Genomic DNA, 10,283 nt, shown 5'->3' on the forward strand with positions numbered 1-10,283 from the left:
CATGTATATGCATCCATCACGGCCCGCCGCCAAGCACCACGAAACATCTTTCAACGCTTACAGAATGTAAAAACATTAAGAGGGTTGACGCTCGCATTCTCCCAACAATCAGACGGGTATGTTTCTTATCTTTGGGAACTTAAAGATCTGTGAAATATGAATTCTAAATGTTTGTTAAGGCCTTCAGACAAGACTAAATCTGATATTTTAAATGCAGTATGATTATGAAATTGTTTTAATGTTTTGTACTAGACGACACGATGTCAGAGCGACGACTTGATCAACGACTTTTCTTCAATGAAGAAACAAAAAGGATATTTTTTTTCTTTGCCGTCTTGTGTGTTCGTAGCTGCAGCTCAGATCTTCATTTCACGTTCATTCATGTGTCCTTTAACAATTTAGTTGTTGTTTTTTTATTTTAAATAAATGTGAGGGGGTTTCCTTTGGAGGAGTTTGTGTCCAGATCGTGACAATCTGTTCTTGTTTCTCTCCGCCCTTGAGAACAACACAAATAACTGCTTTCTTATGGCCAGGATATGGTATGAATGTCAAATTAGCATCAGAGAAGTGAGCTGGGAGAGGGTCCAACAACCTGAACCTGAAAAAATAAATACATATATAGTTTAATTACTTAAAACAGCTAAGCTCTCTAGTTTTTAGCCAACTTGAATCAAACGGGAGTATAAAAAAATGGATATTTTCTCCAGCGGATGAGGACACATTTGGTGTTCGAATGAGGAGTTCCAGTCAGTATTTACTGCAGCAGGACGGTATATGAGGAGCTGACTCAAAATAAACTACTATTCAAGAATAACACGTCATCCGGTGCAACATTTTGGCTCATTTTGCTGGTTTTTTGGACAGAAAACGGGAAAGGTATTTATCACGGAGGAATAGAACATGAGCCGGCTTGTGTTGAGGAATCAAGTCTTTGTCGGTTTTGGTCTCTTAATGGGATTAGACGACACAAAGAAGAAGAAAGAATAACGTCAGCTCTACCCTTTAAATATGAAGCTACTGGTCCAATTATGTTTGTTTGTTTTTTTAATTCGATGAAATTAGAACAAAAATAATAACTACATGTTTACTTTTAGCTCCCCCTTTACATGGACACACACACACACACACACACACACAGACACACACAGACACACACACACAGACATCGCAGGTCTCTGGAGCTGCACCTTCAGGCCAGATTAGTTTGAGTGACTCAGAGGCAACTCTCCTGCTGTGTAATTGAACACAACTACTGTAGTCCCTCTGTTCAGATACTTAAAGATTCACACACACACACACACACACACAAGGACACACACAGAAACATAGACGTGCATTGTGAAGAGAAAGTGTGTGAAAGAGAAGTGAAATAGGATTATTAAAGTGAGAATAAAACAGGGGAGAGGAGCAAACGAGAGCGCCGAGGAGATGTAAGACGTGAGCGGAGACGGAGAGAATAAAAGCACCGGCGCCTTGTCTTTCCTTAAATACTCCTGCTGAGATGCTGCTGCGCTGATCAAACGGCGAGAGGGAAGAGGTGAGGGGGCGCGTGTAGGAGGAGGAGGAGGAGGGAGGAGAGAAAGGGATGGAGAGAGCAGCAGAAAGGGATGGAGAAGCTGCTGAACAGAGAGAGAGAGAGAGAGAAACAAAGCAAGGTAATAGGAGGGATGGAGGCAGCCGTCAAATTATAACTCATAAAAGGCGTGACGGCGCAGACAAAGATTTGACGAGGAGATATTGGTGCTCCCGTTGGTTCTCCGTGCTGTCGGGTTTCATCTCGTCACACATAAAGGAGTCTCTCTCATACCTGTTACAGAGACGCCGTCACCGGCCCGCCGGCGCTCTGCCGACGTCACCGACAGTGACGACCGCCATCTTAGGGATCTACAGCGGGGGAGACGGGGAGGGGGACACTGGTTAGGAGGGCTGTGTGCCTGCAGAAGGTGCACTCACGCTGTGTGTGTGTGTGTGTGTGTGTGTGTGTGTGTGTGTGTGTGTATGACAGCTCTTTAAAAAAAAAAGAAAAGCCTAATAGAATTTGTTGCCCAGTGGACACAGCGGCACACACACACACACACACACACACACACACACACACACACACACATGCATGCACATTGGCAGAATGGTCCTGAAGTTCAGGCTTTAACTTAAGCTGACAGTCAGGACACACACTTGTCACACAGGTAACGTCAGGTGGTATCACTTGAAACACACACACACACACACACACACACACACACACACGTCGTTTTAACATTCGGTCACGAGATCTGACGAAGGAGAGAAAACTAGAGAACGAGACGGGCGTAATTAACAGGATTGAATTAAATTGTGCGTTTGTTCGGAACTGTTTTCTTCGGCGGATGAAGACACATTTGGTGCTCAGGAGGACAACAACGTGTGTGGGATTGACTCAAAAATAGACGACAGTGCTCGTGTTCATCATAACGAAGGAACACGCCAACCAGTGCAACTAATGTGGTTCAATTATGTTTTGAATAGCTTTTGTTGACATCTGTGGAGCTCATCGGCACAGAGGAATTAATTATATCTGATGGATCATCACAGCCTCATCAGGGGCCACATAGACATAGAGAGCGCTGTGTGGTCAGCTTGGGGGGGCTAAAACAATTAGAAATGAAATACATCAAGACATGCTGCTTTGTTTTGTTTTATAATATTGTGGATTTTTATATTTTTGGGCTTTTGTGTCAGTTGGGGGGGGGGGGGCGAAATAACAAGCAATCTGAAGACTCTCTGGCACATTAGGCTTCTCAATAAATAATTTATTACATTTAACAGACAAAAGGTTTGATTCCTTCGAAGAAAAAGAAAAAAGTATTAATTGATCGTGAAAATCCTCGTGATCCTCATTTTTAAATGATGAAATCTTTTAAAACAAGAGCGGATTCAGTGACGCTGCACAGAAGGAGACTGAGTCTGCGAGCGTGTCACGGAGGATGAATGAGCCGAGGACGGGCTGTGGTCTCGGGAAGAGATTCAGGCCGCTGTGATTAATGTACACGTCTTCACCAATTAGTCCATGTCGTTAAGTCAGAGTCACATAAGACTCTATAAAGTAAGGTCCTCGTGTCTTCACCTGGACTCGGGCCATCATGAAGTGAATCTTAATTAACGTATCCCTAACTTTATGTTAGTTAATGATGTAAAGTTTCATTTTCATTTGCCGACCATGAGGTCCACTCGATACACATGTTAATTAGCATGGACCCCCATGAGTTCATATGTCATGCATTTATTCATGCGTTAATTAACGCTCAGTCTTCTATTAATGCATGAATTGCAGATCTGTCACTTACACATATATTAAAGGGTTGCATTACATTATGTATTTTAAGGAGAGTCAAGGAGCATCCTTTCCTATCTTCATCAAGGTCTGACTTTGAAAGGTTTTGAAGTCGGCTAAAAATAAGTAGATATTAACTCTAATACCACGTTGTGATACTCACTTACGTATTCTGAATTCATAATTCAAACAGCAGCGCATCACAAAAGCCTTTTGTTTCAGCATTAAAACCGAAACCCTGCTGAGATGGACTCCCACCAGCAACACACGGAGCACGAGTTCAAACACGGTTTAGAGCCGGCCTGAAAGCTTTTCAGCAAAGAAATGACTGTTTCCACACAAGTGTTTCATATCTGCACACGGTCTTTTAATATGTGTAAAGAGTTAATGAACAGGATAGTATCTTTTAATTACTGCAAATCCAAGAAGTCGGTTTAAATAAATTGAGAACACCTAATTTTGTGGTTACAAAATGTATTTTACATCCGCGTCAGACTAGATGACTTGCTCCAAAGTAACAGGGGCTCCTGAGCCTTGACCTGCAACATGTCACTAGAAAGACACACTGACCAGGATGAGACACACAATTACTATAAAGGAGACTACAAAGATACTTCAAAATACTCCAAAGAAACACAAATATATTCAGAGTGACTACAAAGAGACACAGAATGACTACAAAGAGACACAGAATGACTACAAAGAGACACAAAATGACTTAAAAGAGACACAAAACCACAAATAAACCGACATAAATTGACAATGAAGGAGGGTGAAATAACCCCCAAAAAAAGACACATACTGAGCACAATGAAAAGAGGCCAAACATACACACAAACACAACGTGTGCGTGTGTGTCTTGAATCCTATTTGTGAAATGCGGTGGGGCCTTTTGCATGTCTGTGCCCAGGAGCACATTGTCTCATAATCGGCCTAAATGCTGCTAATAACTTCCCCCTCTCCAACTTCTCTCAGATGCCCCCTGTGTGGATTCCTGCACTGACCCCGGTGCCTCACACAGGAAAACCTCGAGGAAAAACAGGGATAAGCCATTTCTAAATCCACCAAACACATAAAGGATTATCAAATCCTCCAGACATCTCTGCTGTCCGTGTGAGAGGAAAACTATTAGTCCACTGCTCTATGGTCACAAACCGATTCCACGTGAAGTCACTCCTGAGTCCGGACATCAACGGTTGAGTGTAGTCTTCTTTAGGAGGCTGGAGGCCCTTAGAGGAAAATACCAGGTGTCCAGTAGCTCACACATTCTCAATTTGCATATAAATAGAGATTCAATTACTTAAAAGGAAAAGTCATATGAATAAATAAATGTGTGGCAAAAAAAATACATTTAAAAAGTACCACATGGCCCTTAAAGGATTATCGCACATGCATTAGTCGTGGGTGTGGGGGGAGAGACAGAGAGAGAGAGAGAGAGAGAGAGGGGCAGTCGAGGCCATTGAGCCAGCTCGGCCCCCAACGGGCTCCTGTGTTCAGGGACCAGCTTGTCTTTCAGTTGCACACTGAAGTATTTGTAAGTCTGAACTCAAAATGTCCACACCCTTCCACCATCTCCTTGGTCTTGGAGGTGTTTCATATGGCTCCAGTCGCCGAAGGCCTCCGTCAGACCCCCGGACTCCTCCTCCTGCCCATTCCTGATGCACGCCGCAATAGCAAGTGGCATCAGAGTATTTCTACATTCGGAGTTGTACTTAAAGTCTGCTGTGTACAATGTGAACAGGAAAGGAAGCCCAAAACCGTGTCCCGTGGAGCCCCCCCCCCCAGAGTGCTGCTCACCGCCGTCCCGGGGACACGGTTACCCATCTTGACGAACCGCGGTCGTCCTGTCGGGCAATTAAGGAAGCGAAGGAGGGGTCCACCCACATCCCCTCAAGCTCGTCTCCAAGTACGAGGGATTGGACGGTCGTAAAAATGCACTTGAAAAATCAAAGAGCGTAATCCTCACGTAACCACTTGGCTCATCCAAGCGAGAGTAGGCCCGGTGGAGCATGTGGAGGTTGGCGTCGTCCACTCCAGTGTGTTCCCAGTTTTTGTAAATTGCAAAAGGTCTAGTGTGTGTTTAACGAACCGCAAAAGAGTGTTTGAATGAGGCGCAGCGCTCTTCTCAAGATGTTCAGCAAATTGAGCCTCCGCTAAGCCTGAGCTTCGTTATCGCGGAGCCCACACTGTCACTAACTGCACCTCCTGAATAATTAACGTTTGACTTTTGGATCACTACTGATCACACCACCTGGCTATCGGGACATAAGACATAAGACTTTATTCACTGTTACAATCATTAAAAAGCTAAAGCGGCACGCGTATACATTCAGTAGATCGTCAGCGGCTAGAACGGCGTAGAAGTACCAACGATACAAATTGATGCGCTAACGTATTCTGCTAACGTCACCTCCATAGGTGTTTATATAAAAACATGATGTTTTAGGAACGTACATCTCCTACCAACTTCTCCGGGTAAACGAGCAAATCCAAGCAAATCCACAAAATCAGCCTAAAAATTAGGAAAAACCTGAAACGATTGCGCGAGACCCTGGTTGGAGCCGACCGATGGTACGCTGTGAATGGCCAGTACGCCATGCGGTGACTATCCAGCTGTGCACAGATGTAAGAATAACCAGAGCTCTAAGTGCTTCGTAAACTCACCCTTCCTCCGTCCAGAAATGGAGGATGAGGAACGAGTTTTTACAGATGGACTGACTTCATTCACATTCAGTTCCTACTATTTGGAATATGTATATCTGTATCGTGCAGGAAGTGGATAACTGCCTCTTTAAAGAGGTATCAAGGAAGGTTGCTGATCTAATAGTTGGCCGCGGCTTTTCTCGTGTGGCTTGTTGTCAACGCTTGTTCTTTTTTTGACGATACACTGCATCAGCCTTTCGGCAGTGTGAAGAGTCTTTCTTAATACGATAACCACATGGCTGCATATACTTTAAAAGAGTTATTGCTCACTGCAATGATTCCTCCTTGTCTATTCTCACCAACAACAACAACAACAACAACAAAAAACGGATCGCAAACAAGTGTGACAGTAATTTAAACGATGCGGGGACCAAATCCAGATTTCTCTTGTTTTTTTTTAATGCATTGTAAACTTAAGCCATCTCAAGAAAAACATCTTCTGAGGGAATTTGAAGACTGCAACTTTAGTAAACAGGGACTTGGGCTAACACAAAACGGCCTCATTTTAGCTTTTGCTAAAATGTCAGAGTGCATTTGTCCACGTGGATCTCTTCTCTTACATCGGAGTCCCGGTCTTTCTTGACAGCCTGCATTGAGAAAGAGGAACGATTACAGCGACTCATGAATCTTTCAATGTACATAAAAGCACGTCAGTATTGTGATCAGCTTGAAAGATTCAGTACTCCTCCTTTAAGCAGGATGTCAGCAGGAATTTCATCACATTATTTTACTTCCTCTACTTATATGTGTACAGTATATATTTCTGTCCTGTTACATTAACCACATTTAACACACTTATTGGGGATTACTTTTATCTTTTTCTTTAACTTTCTCTTATTTTATAAAAAAACCCGTTATCTTATCTTTAATGTGGAAATGGCGCCCTCTTGCGGTGACCCCCTGAACTCTGGCTCACCAATCGGAACTTAAGTCTCTCTCTTACTCCGGAAGAAGTCTCTTTGGATGACGCTATCTCCTGGAAATGAAAGGTGTTGTACTTAAACTTAAATTAAAACCTCTAACTGTTCCGTCTGGAGTGACGTCCGCCTCTTGCAGGTGAGCTAATTTAAGTTGCTAGCTTGCTAACCATTAGCTTTGGTGCACGTTTGCTAATTTATTGGAGCTCTAACTTTAACTTCGTATTAGCAGCTAACGCAAACTGTTTGACTGTCACTGGTTTGTAAAACCGGACTAATGTTTCCTCTTTATGACTTCATAGCTAAGTCGGCCATGTTAGTTTGCAGTGTAACTGGTAGCTTAATGTACCGACAAACTTGTATCCTGCACGTATTTAACCGGCCAGTAGGGGGCGGTGCTGCATCACTAATAAGAGGTTCCAGTTAATACATGTTATTTAACAGAGGTGAAAGAAGTACTCAGCCCTTTTGATAAATATAGCAATATTTCCAAAGTCATAATCATAATAATGCAGATTGTTATATATTCCGGAACATTATATATTATCTCAGTATACTTGTGAATTGATGTGTACATCACTTTAATGTTGCCCCTCGTAAAGGTGGAGCTTATTTCTACATTATATACTGCCTTAAAAAATGCTTATTGATTTATTGATGGATATACATATATACTCTGAATCTGCAAAGTAACTAGTATTGTCAAATAGATAGTTGTAGTGGAATAAAAAGTACAACATTTACTTCCAAAATGTAGTGGAGAAGTATTAGCATTATGTGTAAATACAAGATTATACTACACTTTTGTAATGTACTTGCATTCCACCACTACTTATTTCTTTTTTTCACACGAGTACTGTATATATTTCTTAAGATGTTTATTCTTTTTCCATTATGTACAACCTGCAGTGGTGGAAAGTAACTATTTACATGAACTCATCTGTACTTCATTGTACAATTTTGAGGTACTTGTGCCTGAGTACCTCGAGCTATTTCAATTAATCCAGCATAGAAATTAGAAACACCTTCCTCACACTTAAAATGCTCCTCCCTTTCTTAGGTCGCGGTTCGGGCCAGTACGTCATATTAAATGCCAGACATAATATAGCGTCTGCAGTATATTATGCGCATTAAGAGCATATTGCTCTCCGCGTTGAAAAATATAATTGCAGTGGCTTGAACAGTTCCCGGTAGATGTCTCCTCCAGAGATGAAATTAAAATGATGCCCTTTCCACTAACAAGCTTTCTAACTGACCTCCACTCAGACACTTTTGAATCTTCCAGCACTACCTCCCAAATGCTACGTCCATCGGGTTTTGGATTTATCCCGCCCACCTTCAGGCAGCAATCAAGCCAAGATCAGCGTGTTGCTGCACCTGCTGAGCACCGGTACGCCGATGATCTGCCTCCTCATCCTGAGTCACATCCTGACACGTTTATAAACTGGACCCTTTCAGCTCGCACCTTTCTGCCGAATTCTCCTCATTTCAGAGAGATGTCGGACAGCCTCACACACATTTAATTGTTGGCCACTTGTGGACGCTGGAACGAGCCAGAAACACACAACCGTGACAGATTTACACTGTAAAAAAAAGTTGTGGCCAACGAGAGAACAAACGTGGCCTAATCCCTGTGTTTAAACATGTGTCGCGCCACTCCCCCTCCTCAGGGTTTTTGCCTTCGACTAGTTTGTTTCATGCATATTTAACAGTATGTCTCTGGTCACCTCATGAATATTAAGTTCAATATTCTGACCAATATTTCCAGCTGTGTTTTGGTCCCCACCAACTCCTCTTAGCTCTTAAATGCTCGACGATGTTCACCAGCTAGTCCCTAATGTTGTCTCTCTGTCTGTTTGCTGCTGTTTGCAGAGTACAGTGTCTTTTTTTAGCTTTTTCCGCTGAAAGTAGCTGCGTGTCGCTGCTGCTGTAAATGAGGTTTATAAGAGCAGTGACGGTGAATCAAAACAGTAAAGTAGCGAGCTGTAAGAAAGTCTGAAAGGGTCCGTGGAGCTTTGGGGAAATGTAGAGTTGGGAGATCATTCTTTGTAGTGTTCGCTGGTAAGAGCAAACACACAGTTTCGCAGATTTTTTTATATTATCTGATTAATAGTTTTATCTTTACAATGGAAAACAGTAAATAATGCCCACCACTAGTTCTCCGAGCCCACGGTGATGTCTTCAAATAGCATGTCCTGTTTGACCAACAGTCCAAAACCCCAAAGATAAAAAAAATAATTACAATGATTCAAAACGACACGTCCTGGTGGTCTCGGGGCTGCGACTCCCAGCTCTCCAAATTCAGGCAAAAAAACTAAACAAACTGCCAAAATAATTAAAAGAAGACACTTATAAAACTGCAAAGAAGCAGCAAATACTCACATTTGACAAGCGAACAATTGCAAATGCGTTGAGTTTTATTCTCGCGTCACAACGTAGTTATTAATCCATTATCACCGATTTAGTGACTAAAAGCAGTCGTTGTTTCAGCACTCAAGACAAGCACCCACTTATACACATTTTCCATGTCCTTGACTTCCAAAGAGAAGCACCACTGGGGCTGAAAACAACATGCTCTGTTTTGCAGGCTCCCCCTTTTTTTCAAGTTAATGGGGAAGAGAGTCCAGGGCCACAGAGGTGCTAATGGCCCACAAAGTCACACCGGGCACAGCCTGCTGGAGAATCTGAAATGTACCACGACAAAATATCACTTCAAGCACAGAAAAATGGAAAAATGGAGCAGTCCTGAAGAGAAGGCGTGTGTGTGTGTGTGTGTGTGTGTGTGAGTGTGTGTGTGTGTGTGTGTGATTGCAAGTGTGTAGGTGTGTATGAGTGAGTGAACACGTAGAGGAGCTGATCCTATCAGACTCTTGTCAGGTCCTGTTGGCTTTTTCTGTATAAACCTGTGAGCAAGGAGACTTGTGCTGCACTTACACTTTTTTAACCCCCTTTCTATATGTCCCTCTCGCACACACACACACACACACACACACACACACACACACACACACACACACACACACACACACTGTCAGTATATCTTCCTGTGTTCCTCTGTCTTTCTGCATTTCTCCTTTTCTCACATCATTAGTCTCCCCATGTCTCTTCTTGCTCCCTCCCTGGAGCTCAATGGGGATTTAGGCCTCCTCTCCTCCTAGACTCACCTACATCCTTTCATCCTGTTCCCTCCTCTCATCCTCCTCTCTCCCTCCTTTCTCTCTCTCTATCTCCCCCTCTCTCTCCCATTCTCCTTGCTTAACCTGCTTCCTGAGCCCAAAAAAATAAACACACACACACACACACACACACACACACACACACACACACAGACACACACTGTGCACACGCATTCA

Source organism: Cyclopterus lumpus, chromosome 1 (assembly GCF_009769545.1).
Source record: "Cyclopterus lumpus isolate fCycLum1 chromosome 1, fCycLum1.pri, whole genome shotgun sequence".
Taxonomy (NCBI): Eukaryota; Metazoa; Chordata; class Actinopteri; order Perciformes; family Cyclopteridae; genus Cyclopterus; species Cyclopterus lumpus.